This window comes from Crocodylus porosus, unplaced genomic scaffold, assembly GCF_001723895.1.
Source record: "Crocodylus porosus isolate Cpor-Errol unplaced genomic scaffold, CroPor_comp1, whole genome shotgun sequence".
NCBI lineage: Eukaryota > Metazoa > Chordata > Crocodylia > Crocodylidae > Crocodylus > Crocodylus porosus.
In genome coordinates this window covers 39,305,653-39,322,612 of record NW_017728911.1, presented here as the reverse complement: position 1 = coordinate 39,322,612, position 16,960 = coordinate 39,305,653, and the positions used below count along the sequence as shown (strand labels likewise).

Below are 16,960 nucleotides of genomic sequence, written 5' to 3'. Positions count from 1 at the left end.
ACAGAAAACACTGGTTGACTTGCAAGGCCAAGCACTAAAACCCAAGACTGGAAGCCAGAAGATCTGGCTCCTACTCCTGGCTTTTACCACAGATCTCCTGTGCCTTGCCCAGATCACAGAGCACGTGGAGGTTTACCCAAAGAGGCTTTTTGGGATGCTCTTCAGAAAATCCACTTCCCGGTTTTGGGGGTGGTTGGTACCTGAAAGTCTCTTTGCATATAAAGTACTAGGGGTGCTTGCTCTTGGAAAAGTCTGCTCACAAGTGACTCTTCCCAAAGTCTCGTACCAGGTCCATGGCAGAGGAGGGCTACAGCCCGGACTGCCTGGTTTCCGAGCAGTGATTCATTGCCCAGATGTGCTTCCGAAGCCCCTGACCAAGACGTAACATGATCGCCGCCGGCCGAGGAATGTCATTTGCATTTGCCCTTGTGCAGAACTAGCACTTTCCCAGGGGCCTCTTCCTAATAACTTCCTCAGAAGCAAGGCAGCCTCAAAGGCTGTTGACTCAAAGGAAGAAATAAACACAGGGAAAGACTAAATAAATATGGAAAAATGCTGGTCAAGTAAACAAGAGAATTCCTCGGTAGCAAACACGTTATTTTAAGGATGACTGCCTGTAAACATGGCATGCTTTAATAGTGAGGCAAGTCTTCGTTATCAAAGGAAGTGTATAAAGGACCTTACTGTGGATCAGTCACCGTCTCATACATGTATTCTTTAGATCGTAGGAAGCATTACAGCGCTGTATTAAATGTTAGCACATGTTCTGAGCAGGCACATGGTATAATGTTATTATGACCCCTAAGTGTAATGTGTGTGTGACACGCGCGTGTGGGATCACATGCCGCTGGGACTGAGACCAACAGCCCACAAGCTGTGCTGGTATGATCTCTGTGGAGCAGTTGGATGATAACAGAAGGTGCATTTGTAACCCAGGCGGTACTCCAAGGGGTACCCCCTCTCCAATTGAAGGGATCAAAGCAGGTGCACAAGCACTGTGGGAGGTGTAGGGACTCTCCTCCCCCTATAGAGCACAGCCAGACCACCAATGGGGACTTACCCATTTACCTTTTAATACTGGGAACATAACAGGCATAAATTAGAGGATATAGTGGACACTACAGTGTCCCAAGAGGCAGGATTCGACCAAGGTTAGACACTACAATCATTGACAAAACAAGGTTAACAAAATATAAAACACAAACAGCAGAACAAACAATACGAGTTGGTGAAATACAGTAAGGTGCCAAATGCCAAGGAAATATAGGGCTTTGGTACCTGGGTGGGGGAGAAAGGGGCGTAACACAATGGCCCCTTTCTACTGCAAGAAGATTTGCTTCTTGTTATCTCACTCACCTCACCTGGGACTTGAACTCATGTGGTAGGCAGGAACAGGGCCACACAGCCACCACTACTTTGGCCTGCGAGGGGTCTTGACTGCCCCGGATCCCAGCCTCACATCGAGCTGCCTGGCCTCCGATTGGAGGAGCTGGAAGCAGAGCTGGGAACCCCTCAGGTCGCTGCTCAGATCCTGGCTGGAGCGGGGGAGCCTCCTGGGGGCTGCAGCCTCCCCCAGGGGATCCTGGAGCCCGGCGGGGGCCTCTCCTGCCAGCCGCGCTGCTGAGGGTCCCACTGCTGCCTGCAGGTCCTGCTCTTTCAGGCGCTTCTGGGGCACTGCTCCTGCCCCGCTGGCCCAGCTCTTGCCAGCTCTGTGAAGCTCCTTCCTTGTTGTCCCTCACAGGTCTCTCCTGAGTCAGCCACACTGCCCCTTTTATCCAGCTCCAGGTGACCAAGGGGCCAATCGGGGGACACAGGGGGGAGGGGGGGAGAGTCTCTGGGGCCTGATTGGTGCAGAAAGGGAATTCCAAGTCCTCCAATCATCTTTTGCCCTTTCAAAACCCCTGAGCTAAGTCACTGCCAGCCAGCCCATCACACATTTATTTAACATGGTCTAGACCCATCCAAGCCCATCAATGAGCTGTGGTAGAGACCATCCTTGGACTGATGGCGATCTGGAGATACTCCTCCCCTGTAAAGCCCTATATTAGCTAAGATCTGATGGCTTTTTGCACAATGCAATGGTCCTTGGCACATGTTTTACTGCATGAGTGGGCAGACACAGGAATCTTAAATGCAGTTCACACCTCCTAAGTGTCATGTTGGACAAAGCCCTCAATCGGATGTCAGACGGTGCCCTGTCTTCTGCGGCATGTAGGTGTGTGTCAGACTACAGGCTCAAAGGCAACAGGGTTTGGGTGAGTGGGCTGGTTTTTATTGTCCCTATGGAAAGAGACTCCTTCTTGAACAGATGCCCTCTGCTTTAAATGCTGAACGCCAATACAGTTGGTGAGGTCTACCCCGTGACTAGAAACTGGAGCTATAGGACCAGCTCAAGGAGTTGTGTCCTCCAGCGACCCCAGCCCAGGAGTGTCTCTTCACCTCTGCCATCGGCCTGCTTGTTCGACCTTGAGGAAATCTCTTAACTTCTCTGAGCATCGCTGGGCCTGTTGTCACATATTATAATAATAATGATCATATGAATAGTACCCATCTGCCTTTCGTCAGGGAAACAAACATGAAGGAGGACTCATCAGGTGAATTCATCACCTCTCCAGACAATACAATACCTCGTGGTGTGGCGTCTTAAGGGTTTAACTCATATTTTGAAATACTTGACAATTTTTCAGGGAAGCTGCTTTCAGTGCACAAAGTAATTTTATTTGGAATGGACATTTATGCCTGAAGATTATAATTGCCTTTATTGCCAAGACAGCTATGAAATTTATTAGGACATATTTCTTCCAACTATTGGGCTGTTATCCATTTTTATTTTTTTTTTGTATTTTTTGCAGGCGAGGCATTCTTCAGTTATCTGCAAGGATTTTCCTGGCTTTGGTCCCATGGACCTTTCACTGTAGGGCTCACTGAAATAGCAGTGCCACAAATCTGCAGGTTAATAGCACCGGTGGTTTCTCTCCTGTGTGGCCTGGTCCATGCCGGGAGGGAGAGCACCACTGCAGTGGGTGCAGAGGGGAGCCTTTTGGTGCAGACTAGTGAACTGAGCTTGAGCTAATGCAGTGCTGGGAGTGAAAGACCAAAATAATCCCAGCCCCAGAGCAGGTTCCAAATCTGTTTTCCAGCTGTTGAATGCCTCCTTCAATCGATTTTTATGAACAATCAAAAATCTAGTCCATTAGCATCACCGTGGCATCCCAAGGCTGCTTCTGGAATTGGGCATTGATGGTGCTGGAATTGGACACGGGTGGTGCTGCTAGAGGCAGGCGGGAGGTAATTACCCCCAGGGCAGTCATGTGAGATTATCAGTCAGAGGCAGAATAAGAGTCAGGCACAGGGGCAGCACTCAAGGGATGCTGTAAGAAATCAGTCGTGCTAATCCAGGCAGTCATGCTGGAGAAGAGATGATTGAAGAGGGATTGAATTGCAGCCTTCACCTCCCTGCAGGGGGGCTGCAAAGAGGATGGAGCTGGGCTGGTGTCTGTGGGGGAGAGGTGACAGGACAAGGAGCAATGGGCTCAAGCTGCAGTGAGGGAGGTTTAGGTTGGATATTAGGAAAAACTTTCTCACTAGGAGGGTGGTGAGGCACTGGAACAGGTTACCTAGAGGTGGTGGAGTCTCCATCCATGCAGGTGTTTAAGACCCAGCTCACCAAAGCCTCGGCTGGGATAATGGGGCTGGGGCTGGTCCTGCTTGGAGCAGGGGTTGGAGTAGATGTGACCTCCTGAGGTCCCGTCCAACCCACATTTTCTGTGAGTCTATGAATCCATCCCCTCGCACACATCAGCCACAATGCTTAGGCGACACCGTTCCCTTTTTCTCCACATTTGCCCTGTGGGAGGGTTGGGGTTTGCAAGGACCACCGTGCGGTCACAACCTATTCAGCCTCAAAGCTTTGGCTGGTGACTTGCAGACCAAGTCTCTCTGCTCTAGGATCTTACTACTTCTGTTAGACTTGATGTGGGAAGGGATCGTGATAAACTACAGGAGACAGGGGTGGGATACCATGCAGGCTGCAGCGGCTGAAGAGCAAAAGGTGTTTCGTAGTCTGCTTCATCCCGGGTCCCCTCAGGCTCTGCAGGATAAATGAATGCAATACTGGGACTTAGTGTCCACAGTGGCCAAGGGGCAGTAGGGACCGGGGGCTCTTGATTCTTTCTCTGAAGATGGAGGAGATGAGCCCTGACCTATGGACACACTTTAGTTTGGTTTTTAAAGCAGACTTTGTGCCTATACTGGGGGAAGGGGAACAAGAAGCCTGTCTTTGCTCCACCAGTGACTGCCGGTTGGTGTCCTGTGTGTGTGGAGAGCAGGGCATCTTCTATGGGAAGAGAAACCGGAGGCTGCCCTAAAGCCCATTGCCCTGCACTCCCGGCAGGCAGAGGGAGCAGAAGAGGCTGTGGAGCAAACACAAGGCTCCTGGTAAAGCTATGCATGCACCTGAAGGCTGCAGAAGCGGGCAGCCGGACCCTGGAAATACCAGCTCTAAGAGCCAACAGGGAAAATGTGTGTTTAGCAACACGTGTGAGCATCTCTGCAGTGTTGTGCCAATAGACACAACTGCTGACATACTGCCGAGAACATGTGGAAGACTCTCTTCAGTGGGATTTATTTCCAGCACTCATCCCTGCGATGCCCCAGCTTCGGAAATGTTTGGTTTTCATATTTTAATACTAGTCTTCTTGTGCAAAGTTTCTTGGCCTCGTGGAGGAATGATGATCTCTGGAAGTGGCTCGTTTTGTGTTGATACCGATTTTTGTTTTGGACAACCCGCTTTCTCCAGAGTGCCCAGCTGAGATCGCACACTGAGTCCTTGCCACCAGTCCCGCTCCCTTCCAGGGCAGCCCAAGGCAGCACAATAAAAAAGCGACTCGCTCTCTGTGTACGTGGATTGTTGTTAGTTTAACCCTAAAAAAAAAAGAAAAAAAAAAGAAGCCCCTCTTAGCAACCAAGTGGAGAGCTGGGTATTTTTTTCAAGTGTAATTCAGTTGCATTTCCTTTTATTGAGAGCAAATCCCCACAGCAGAGCTCAGAATTGCATCCAAACTTTCCCAAAGTTTAGGGGCAAGAAATGCCTTTGTCAGGAGCTCCCAGCCCAGGAAGATTTGGTTTGGATCGTGCTGTTGGTTTTGCTGGCTGGGGAGTTACAGGGACTCCGCCGTGTTAGGAGCTCGAACATACTTGCTCAATTAGTCAGCAGGGCTGACAGCAAATTTAGCATCACAGTACTTAAGCCGTGTCCAATGGCACTCAATGAGCCATGCTCTCAGGCCCTGCCTTGAGAGAGCGGTGTCTGTGACAAATTATTCTGACACTCAGTTCATGCAAACAGATCCCATCGCGTGTGCTGCTCGTCGTGAGAACCGAGTTGATTATTCAGTTTTCTAAATGTGTCAGTCAAGCAGTTGCGTTGCTGGTCAAGGTCCCATGGAAGGATTTCTGTCTGATTGGATAACCTCATTCTTAGATATTTAATTCAGTCGCCAAAAAAGCCTTATTTCTCGACAGGGTTTCCCCGGGGGGGCAGATTCACATTAGTTCCTTCATTCCACTCAGATGCTTGTGGAAAGACAAGTGATGTGGGCATGGGAGACACCGAATCAAAGCAATAGCCCAAATTCACGAACTCTTGAATGCAGAACTCTACCAAAAGTTGGGAGCAAGGGCGGTAGGAGTATAACTGGGGGAAGCATCGGAGAGGGTGAGTTTGGGATTTTAAATTTCATCCCACGGCTGGTTCAGACTTGAATTCCATCTTGCACGGGCCATTGGCTCTTCCCAGGTTTTTCCGTTCTCTCCTCTGCGTGCGTCCGGCCTTTCAGGAATACACGTCTCCTCTCTCTGAGGGTGTTCAGGGAAGTAAAACTTGACAAGGAATTAATCCCAGCTGCAAAAGTGTGTTTAACCTTCACGTGGTTGCTCTCACTGGGAAATCTCATGACCCCAGTCTGCTGTAGCAGGGAAGAGTTTGTGTGAAGGCTAATGGAGTTTAATGCTGGGCCTTGACTCCATTCCTCGGTGATTTGCTTTTACTGTCCTAAGGATCCCGCATGAAGCAAGCTCAAAGGGTATCAAGCAATAGTCAGGCTAGTGAATCAGTACTTTCCCAAAGTAAATGTCATGGCAGCAGTGCAGTTAACCTGGTAGAACAGGCCTAAACGCAGGGTCAGCCATGATGCATGAAGACGAAGAGGCCTTGGATATAGATGACAGTAACTGGAGACAAACAACAGAAGACCCATTATGCAGGGATGTCACCATCTAGTGCAGTGACATTACCGACATGTGTGTCTTTCTGCTGAGCTCAGCATGGGCCTGGCCTTTAGATCCAGCAGCTGCGTGATGCTCAGCGCTAATGAGTTACAGGCTATTTCTAATGGATTACTTGTTCCAAAAGGGATGCATCATGTGTCCACTTGTAAATACAAATCTTAGTTAATTAGTCTACAAAGGTGCATATCTACCCTGCCTTTTCACCTGTAAAGGTGTCATCAAATCGCCATCAACACTACTACCACTAGAAACCCTTGTGCTGGAACCTGTACCACTGATCTCCCACCATCTCCTGATTGCAACGTGACGAGCGTTGTCCACGTAGCGTTGCTAAATACTTCTGGTGCAGAAACTGGCTGAAACATTGCACAGAATATCGCCAGATCTTCTGGCATTTTCTATTTTGACGTGGTGTTTTCATTCCCAGGCTCTGTTTACACGCAGTCCTACACCCTCACGAAGGTCAGTGGCTGCAGTGGGAACGCCGGCTTTTTGGGAACAGAGATGAGTGCACATGGAAAAATGCACAATGAACTTTTGTGGCACTTGACAAGCTTCTAAGCTTCTTGACATGCAAGGGAAACCGAGTCAAGCAAATGAGCGAGGCAGATATAAACAAGCTGGAGATGGACTGAAGGGTCCATCCCTGGCTGGATGCAATCTGGGTTAGCATTCAGTGGGATTCTGGTTTGACACACATCCAGTGTTTTTCTTTTAAATCCCCCAGCTTTTAAATTAGCCACTGATTCTGGGGTGTGTGAGAGGGAACAGTTCTGCTCCCTTCAGTAGGCAGCCCCTGGCCAAAATTATATTCCCATTTATTTCACATTTTTTATAACTACCTCACCAATGGGAACAATCAGGGTTATGAACTAAAAAGCTTAGTCCTTAGAAAATGAAGTGCATAACACTAAGTAGAAAGCATGTAATCCAGCCCCAAAGTTAAGACAGTATTGGGAGAACACGTTCTGTGAGTCACAGCTGAGTAATAGAGCAACCTGTCCCACAATACTGCTTTCACTCAGCACCTGGATTACCTACTATTTTTACTTACAAATGACTCATTCAGCTCCATAATAGTCAACAAATTGCTAAACAGGTTTACCAAGAAGCAACAGTCTTTCTTAGCTTCATATGAATGAAAAGGAGCCAGACAAGCTTCAGGCTGTAGGGCTGGATTTGCAGATGTTCCTCTCAACCTTTCTGGGAGGCACGTGGACAGCTCAGCAAGCTTTTGGATTTGGATAGTGCTTTTGTTTCAACTAGGGCGCAACCACATGTGCCGATTTAAGGCACTTTATTCTGATTAAAGGTGCATTAAGGGCATGTTTCTACATGTGCATGCCCTTAATGCCCCTTAAAAATGGTGATTTTGGGCTATTCATGCCTAAATTTGATACCTGCAAAAGCAGGTATCAACGTTAGGTTCAAATAGCTAAAACACCTTAACACACATGTATACACACTAAGGTGCATTACCTCTGTGTATGTCAACTGACTTGGGACTACCTTTAGTCACATGTTGGTCTGCACACCATGTTAATGTGCCCTAGCGCGTGCATGTGTAGACGCGTGCCTAAATCGCTTTAATGCGCATTAAGTTTAGGTGCACATAAAAGCACGTGTAGACACATGCATAGTGGAGAAACCAGCTAAAGGAATGTTCTTTAATTTGCTGCTTAGATTGGATAATAGGGAGGAATTGGCTGAAAAAAATCTGAAAATGGAAGATAGTTTGGGTGGCAGTGGTCATGAACAGATAGTGTTCTTCATCCTAAGGCATACAAAAATGGAGAATGGAAGATTTAAAGCACTGGTCTTTGGAAAATCAGATTTCAACAGGTTCTGAGACCTGGTAGGCAGGAGCAGCAGATCTAAAGAGTTAAAAGAATCCAGGACAGTTGGTGATTTCTTAAATCAATGATATTAAAAGCACAGGCTTATGCCATCCTGATGCAAAGTAAGGGTAAATGTAACAAGAGGCCTCCTTGGCTAAGCAATGAGCTCTCCTGCAGCTTGAAACCTCAAAAGGGACTCTTACAAAATGGAAACTCAGCCAGTTTACTAAAGAATGAGCATGTGTAGCATGGGCATTCACAAACAAAATCAAGAAGGTCAACACACAAACTGAGCTATGGCTAGTTGCTGGAAAGAATAGCAGTGCAAAGGAAAATGCAGGCCCCCCTTGAAGTTTAATAACAGACGATATGGCAAAGGCAGGAGTGTTTAATGCCTTTCAACTCTCAGCTGATGAGCACGGTTAGCAGCAAGGTTGACAGGGGAATAGATAATTGTCCTAGAGTAGGGAAAGAACAGGTTAGAAATGACTGAAGCTGGATGTTTTCAGGGCAGCAGGGTTGCATGAATTTCATCCAAGAGTATTCAAAGAATTGGCTGAGGTCATTTTGGAGGCAGTGCTTGTTATCTTTGAGAACTCATGCAGGGGATGAGTTCCCAGAAGACTGGAAAAAACAAATCTAGTGCCCATCTTAAAGAAGGAGGGTGGCTGGGGGAGGATCCCAGGAAATTACAGATCAATCAGTCTAACTTCAATACCCAGCATATTTCTAGAAGGGTGGAGGCCAACCTGTGGCACGTGTACCACGAGTGGCTTGAGCAGCCTCTGTGTTAGACATGTGACTGGCTTAGGGTGGGGGCTGAAAGCAGAGCAGCAGATCGGGTAAGGGAAGAGGATCAGAGTGGCACTTTGGGAAGACATGGGGCTTAATTTATGGTATGCCCACCAAAAAGTTTGGCCCCCTACTGTTCTAGAAAATACCATCAACGGATCTATTTCTAAGCAGTGGGGGGTTAACAAGGAATAAGTCATACTTAATCAACCTGATTTTTCCTGCTGTGACACAGGGGTGGGCTTTGTGGAGGTGGTGATGTAGGAAGAGAAATGTGTGTAATCTGCCTTGACTTTAGCAAGGCTTTGTCATAGTCTCTTGTGATCTCTGGAGATCCCTTCCAGCCCTACTTCTCTCTGATTCTCTCTGACACGCTATGACTGTATTAATAAAAAGTCATGGGGAAAACATTCTTCCACTATAGTCACCTCTGGCAAGGACTTACCTGGAGATGCAATTTCGACACCGGGCATCAGAAAAGATGTAGACAAATTACAGAGTCCAGAAAAAAGCAACACCAATGATGAGAAGTATAGGAATCTCAACGTACGTGAAGTTGAGACAAACTGGGTTTGCTAATCCCGGTCAAGAGAAGACTGAGGTGGGATTTGACACATTTCCAAACACAGAAAAGGGTTGTTCTGAAGAGGACAGTGACCAACTACTATGTCTGCAAGGGACAGGACCAGAATTAAGTCTTAAATTGCAATAATGGGCACTTTAGGTTGGAAATGAGGAAGAACTTTTTAACCATGAGAGTGGTTCAGCACTGGAACAGATGAGGCATGATGCTCATAAAAGCGTCCTGTGATGGAAATCCCACAACAGCTCCAGGTAACGGACTGGCTGGGATGGTTTAAATGGGGATGATCCTGCCTTGAGTGGGGAGCTGGGTTGGACAACATCCCGAAGGCTCTGTCAGCCTGACTTTTTGTTTCTATGATTGTATTTTTCTACGTTGAGGATAAGTCTGACACCCAGGTAAAGTAAGGGCCAGCTGGACTTACGATAAATGAGGCTTTGGAGCATGAATCTCTCCTGAGCTCATGCGTGGGACTGGTTTGAAATTTTTCCATCCGGGATTTTATTTGGCAGGAAAAAAATGTGGGGTCGTTTGTTCGTTTACAAATATGGCTGCTGTGTTTGGGTGGAAAACTTCAACTTGGAGGGGGGTGCCAAAGTTGCTTATCGATCTGGCCAAAAACTGGAAGAAAGTTTGTCATGCTGAAAATGTTGGGATTTTTCTCTCCCCCCCAAACAAAATGTTCTTTTTTTTCCATAAGGGGGAAAATCACATTTCTTGATGAACTTTTTTTTTTTAATAGAGAACTGTAGATCCAGCATTTTTATTTTTGGCTGCTCGTGGGGATTTAAAGGTTTGCTCCAACTCTCATTAAAGTGGATGGAAAAGCTTCTCAAGTGAGCGTGCGAATGGACTTGGCTTATGATTGGCTTGGAGGAGAGAATCCCACCGCACCTGCAAAGTGCAATTTCCAGCATGCACGGGGACTGGATTCTTGGCATCCTGCGCGTCTGCGCAGAGCCAGGGACCTGGGAGTAGGGAGCAGCCTTGTCCAGAGCTGGAGAGGGCAGGGAGCTGGGAAGCCCCCTGGGAAGAAGGGGGACCATTGGCAGAAGCTGGGTACCACAGCAAAGAGAGCAATAGCAGAGCATGCAGAAGCCAAGCCTGTTCGCAGTGCTGCTGGGGCGATCCCTGCACGCTTGTATTCGATGGACTAGCTTCCCTGGGACTGCAGCGCAGTGCAATTGCACTCGTGACACCCGACGGACTGATGCATGAGAAGAAAATGGGAATGGCAGAATATTTGGAAGCATCTACCATTTGCCAGAGTGCGACAGGGAAGAGAAGGGTTTTGCACACGCCATTGTGGGCTTCGCTATATTCTTCCACCTCCATTGTGTTCACCTTGGAGATGAACTTCCCTCATCCTTTCTCTCTTAAAATGTTCTATTCCTGAGATTTGGTTTTATTTTGAACCCTGGAAAAGAAACCTCTACAGCAAATCTTTTCCTATTCTCATTCCAAGCCTCTGGAGATTTTTCTGCTGAGATTAATCAACTGTGGGAAGAAACACTTGTTTCTACTGGAGATTTTTATATATATATTTACCTTAGTTATCTTCATTTCCCACCAGAAAATATTGCTATCAGCTGACACATTTGTCTTCCAGACCGTATAAAGATGCTGCAGGTTCTACCCAGTCTCAGAATCAAAAGCTGGGATTTGAAGGGAGCAAATCATGCGTTTGCATTTTGAAATGATAGACTTTGGCAGAGAGGATGGGCTTCTGTGAGCTGCATGCTCCTCACCTCTCCAAGAAGAATATATGCAAATGTAACCCTGGCCAGTGGGGAGATGCAGTTGACTCAAATCTGGCTGTTTTGCCATCAAAACTAACTGGAAAGTGCTAGGGGCCTGGATTATACACAGCGTTGAGGGGGAGCTCTGATCCAAATGCAAAATGGGGAAATAATTTTTACCTTGGGTCCAGTTCTTTTTCTCCTACAGGATTAATAGCATGTGACGGACAGCAGGCTTTAGCTCAACATAAGCAAGACTGCTTCATTTTTCACAAGAATCCAATGAAATGTGCTCATAATAGTTTAGGTTTTCCTGACGTGATTTCTTTTTCCAGTGCTATCCTGCTATTGCTTCCTCCTCTCATTCCCCTGCAGACCATTCCAGCTGACAGCTGTTTACATTTTGAAAGTATTACATCAATATTATCACAATGAAGCTTTATTTTCCTTTGAACTCCTAGCATTTCTGGCCTATGCAAAGAAGCTCAGTTACATTAAAAGGTCTTTATCACAATCTCCACTAAGGCAACAGAAAGAAGTGTCCTCAAACAGTGTCACCCAATGAATGACTGTGCAGTCTGCACTGGTTTGCAGAATATCCACCCAAGAAGACGTCAATCCCCTGCCATTTGATGAATGCTGAATAAAACCTGGGACATCTGAATACTGTTTGTAGACAATTCACACATAGAAAGAGGCATAACTGATTTAAGGAAAATCTTTGCAACATATTTCACTTAATTCTAGCTGCACCATTTAGAATTAGATTCCTTCTCTCCTCTTCTTCTCATTATTCTCGCTCCCTCACTTAGTCTAAACTCCAAGGTTAGGGACAGAAATTACACATAAACCAGTTTAAATGATCCAAAACTGGTTTCAAACCTGTAACAGAACATACGTTCAGTGCACATAAACCAGTTTCAAAGTGTCTGAAACTGGTTTAAGATGAACCTGGCTGAATGTAGTATCAGACTTAACTGATTTGGGTCAAACCGGTTTATGCAATGTCCCAAACCCCTACCTAACAGAAGCATTTCCCATTCTTACCTCCTTGCATCTCTCTCTTCCCATGAACAGGTGTGAGGTCCCACTGGGCATGTCTACATGTGCATCAATGCTCCGTAATTACTGCACATTAAATTTAGTACCTGTAATAACAAGTACTAACTTAATGCGCAGTAATTGGCACTACTGCACAGTAGTGCTGGTGCACATCTTTTATGTGATGCTAATGCACAGTAGATAAATTGACTGCACATTAGCACGACTTTTGTCATTACGCACTAATGCACAGTAGAATTAGTCTACTGCACTATTAGCACCTCCTGTAGATGCGCCCACTGTCCATGATCCTAGAAACAGGTTGTAACAATGAGAATAGGGCTACGGCCTGCCTAATAGGGCTGTGAGAAACGGCAGCGTTCCATTTCGACCAGTGTTTTGACATTTTGACACAACAGCATTTTGAATTTGTTTTGATTCAAAACAGCTGTTTCGCCTTGTTCCATCGAAATGGTCAAAACGGCAAAACTGTTTCAATGTTTCGTCCATAGGATATAATGGGGAAGAACAAAATAGCCTATAACTTTATGACTTGTGGCCTGATTTGAATGGAACTTGCAGAATGGCAGCCCCTTCTGAAGGCATGAAGCCTGCCAAGTTTCAAGGAGAAAGGTGCAGGGGGTTTGGGGAAACTGCACCCCAAAATTTTGAAAGCAAAACTTGTGTCACGTGTGTATTAAGCCACAGTGTGGTCAAGACTACATTCATGCTAGCCGCTGTGGAGGCCACAAAGCCTGCCAAGTTTCAAGGAGAGAGGTGCAGCGGTTTGGGGGAAACTGCACCTCAAGGTGCACACAAGCAAAACTCATGACATGGGTGACCCTGTGTGTGCTAAGGCGCAGCGGGGTACAAGCTGCAGGGATGGTGGCCCAGATGTCAAGGAGATTGGTGCAGGGGGGCTGTGGGGCCCCCCCTGCAAAACTCATGACACGGGTGCTTGTGCAACTGACTGTCTCTGCCTTGGGGCAGTTGATTGCCTGTACTGAGTCTTTCCTCTCCTTAGGCTGTGGTTTTGTATTTGTTAATTGTTGCTAATTAACTGGCTACATTAGATAGCAACTGTGTATTGAGCTGGTCCCTGAGTGAATCATGGTTGATTGGTAACTGGTAACACAGTAGCTTACCAGCCAGGCCTGCAGTAGTTCACCCCCCACTCCCAAAACAGATACAGTTGCACAAGCACCCATGTCATGAGTTTTGCCTGTCAGCAGCTAGGGGTGCAGGGCCCCAGAACCCCCCTGTACCGATCTCCTTGACAGCTGGCAGGCGTCATGGTCACAGCAGGGGCCACCATCCCTGCAGCTTTCACCCCACTGTGCCTTAACACACACAGTGTCACCCATGTCACGAGTTTTGCTTGTCCTCAGCTTGAGGTGCAGTTCCCCCCAAACCCATGCACCAATCTTGAAACTTGGCAGGCTTTGTGGCATCACCAGGGCCACCACACCTGCAGTATTTACCCCTCTGTGGTGTAACACATACATGTGACATGAGTTTTGCTTTCAAGAATTTGGGGTGCAGTTCCCCCAGAACCCTTGCACTGATCTTTAAACTTGGCACACTTCATGCTCTCAGCAGAGGCTACCCTCCCTGCAAGTTTCATCCAAATCAGACCACAAAACAACGAAGTTATAGATATTTCATTAATTCCCCATTATACCCTATCATCAGATCTCCAAGGCAGCTCTGAAGCTTCAGAGCCACTTCATCCAGATCAAAGCAGAAACCTGGTCCGGAGCTCCAGATCACATCCCTGGGATTTGACGTGGCCAGATCCGAAGCTGGATCGAATTGCTGTCTACTCACACAAGCCTAATACATACAAGATACATTAGTGTAGTGTAGTGTAGTGTAGTATAGTTATAATGTAATAATGAGAGAAAGATGAGAGAAAAGGAAAGTTACAAAATCTGAAATTTCAAAAACACTTTTCTTTTCAAAAACTCAAGCAAGACTTGGTTCAGTACGAATCAAATGATAATGTTATTTGTAAGTTTCCCACAAAAATCTCTAAATAATTTCATCCTAATTGCATCCAAAAGACCATTTTGTCTTTCCTTTTCAATGAAACCTTATTTTTCAGGCAAGGAAAATTTGGGTGAAAACAATGTGGTGAGAAGCGAAGGTATACTATCCAGCCTAGGATACAGCAGCCTTTTCATGTCAAGCGAATAAGTGTCCATGCTGGATCCTAAAGTCATGGTGTGAGATAAGGCTGTGTGGCCACAGACAAGCATTTCAGGGATGGGTGAAATGATCCTTATACCACAATTAGGGGTAAGAAGTGGCTCGGAAATAAATTTGTACCAGGGCAATTAGTCCAGGATAGGTCATGGCAGGCGAGCCTGTGAGCGGCTGAAGAGGGCAGCTGAGGGAGGCTAGAAAATTTCTATGAGACCACCAATGGATCCAGGGCCAGCTAATACATATTAAGATGGCCTTATGGCTTGCATAAGCTCCAAACAAGAAGGAGTTGCTTTAACCCTCTTGGCCATTTACCTTGGGCTAATTAGCACTACTGCTCTCAGTGTCCTTCTCTTCTCCCCTTCCTCCCCCTGCACACCTTCTTTTTTAGCTCTTTTGTATCGGGGAGTCTGTGCAATTGTATCACTTCAAGTGATGGGGGGCACTAGCAACTTCCACATCAGTTGCTCGGTTTCTAAACACAACAGTCCCAAAGTGGACTTCTTATCTGAGGTTTCTTTCCAAGGGAGAGCATTAACATCACTAATGAATGCAATGTGACCTCAAGGACGCTGCTAAGATTTTTCCTCTGTCCTGGAAGCTGTGAATACCACGCTCCTGGGACCACTGCACAACACTTAGGAGAACTTGGGGAGTGCAGTCCGTTCCATGGAAAGGCCTATCGCATACAAAGCCAGATGCAGAACATAGCTGCCAAATGTGCAGGATTGTGTCACAATTTACTGTATTTATTGAACTGCTCAGTGTTGTCAGCCTTGAGAAGGTCCAAACATATGAAGGGCTGTGGTTTAGCCATTTGGCAACGTGTACATCCTAATAAATGCAACTATATATATTTTTGCATATATATATATATATAAACCTCTCCCTCCATGCTTTTTATCCCCTTGCAAACTATTCTCCATGAAGAAGCCGGTGCCTGTGCAGAAGTGTGTTATAAGAAAACAGTACACAAAGCAGTTAGACTCCTACCCAGTTTTCTCAGCACGCTGGACATTAATGATTCCTATTCCTAACTCAGGTCCTGTATTACATTTTGCTGTGCTGCTTTTTAAAGTTTCCAGGGGGTATTCCTTTCGGGTTGCACTTCAGACAGTGTTGTTATGAGGGTTTCACTGGCCAGGGGGCTCCCCTAAAGATGCCTGCTGTTGAAAACAGGGTCTGGTTTTCACTTGCCAGGAGCTTTGGCAGCCTACAGTTGCAGGCTAGAAATCCTGAGTTTCCCCTTCCAGGGTACCTGGGTAGGAGGCTGTGGCCCCTGGATCACTCTGTGAACCACAGGTTATGAATGCATTGGCTTTTCCACAACAAAATCTGAGTTTGGCTGAAGAATTGGGTCTGTGGGACCCACTCCTGAAGGAGCGCTGATTTGTGGTTTAGATAGGAATACAGGGTGGGGTTGGCTTTCTCCCAGCCCTGAACTCCAGCTGGCTTTGGGACCAACTAAACCACTGTGGCTTACATTATGCTGCAAAAAAACAACACTACACCACTGGCCTGTCCCAAAAGCAGCCGGGGAAAGGGCTGAATCTCAGAGGCATACTTCCTTGTGTACCTCTGTACCGGATCGGCTGCACAGGTTGATGCCTGGGCTCCACCTCTCCTAGTCCTGGGGGAAGCATGTGTGTGTATGGACATCAGGGCCAGGCCATGTCTTTAGGGACAATGAGGAGATTCTGGCTGTCCTTTCTGTCCTGCACAGCTGCTCAGCCCAGAGCAGAGTCCCTCCACTCATTTCTATGTGCTCTGTTCAACCATCTGCTAGACAGGATTAGTGCTTGCTTAATAACAAGGTGACGTTCCTAAATCCCTTGAGATTCTGGGAGGGGACGTACTAAGTAAGAATCAATTATTCTCTTTTGTTAATATTACAAATATTTTCCAGCTAAAAAATTACCTAGATTAAAAAAAACCCTTGGATCCTGGAGTGCCCAGACTTTGGGAAACTCAGACTGAAGGTCCATCTCATTATCTGTGGGTCTGAGCATGCCCCAAGATTTGCACCTACCCACCCATCTTCTGCCCATTGGTAAAACACACCCCTGAAATGTGCTTCCCTTCTGCTACTTGCTGCTTCCTATCTCTGAAGGAGCAGCAGGGTTTTTGCCATCTCCTCCAAGTGGTGTGTGTTAGGCTGCTGTATTTCTTTCATAGGGTATCATATAATCCAGTCCCAACTGTGATTTCATTTACCAAACTAATAGGGTTTGTGTGTATAATTAGGTATATTATAGTAACTCAAGGGTCACTGGCCATTTGGGTGTCCCTAGGTATATTATAGTAACTCAAGGGTCACTGGCCATTTGGGTGTCCCTAGGTATATTACAGGGGTGTGGGTTGTAGCCGTGTTGGTCTTAGGACACAGGCAGACAAGGTTCTTTGGGTGAATCTGACATCTTTTATTAGACCAACTTATGCAGCCCAGCCCAGCCCAGCCTCTGGCTTCTTTACTT

The 16,960-nt window shown here is 46.6% G+C and overlaps 1 long non-coding RNA gene across 1 annotated transcript in view; it reads left to right on the top strand.

Moving 5' to 3' along the window:
- Positions 1–8,592: 8,592 nt before the first annotated feature.
- The window catches only part of LOC109309276, a 12,929-nt gene continuing 4,561 nt past the window's right edge, over positions 8,593–16,960 (top strand). Inside the window, exon 1 of the long non-coding RNA XR_002100875.1 lies at positions 8,593–8,604. This is a non-coding gene — a long non-coding RNA (uncharacterized LOC109309276). The remainder of the gene's footprint in view (positions 8,605–16,960) is intronic.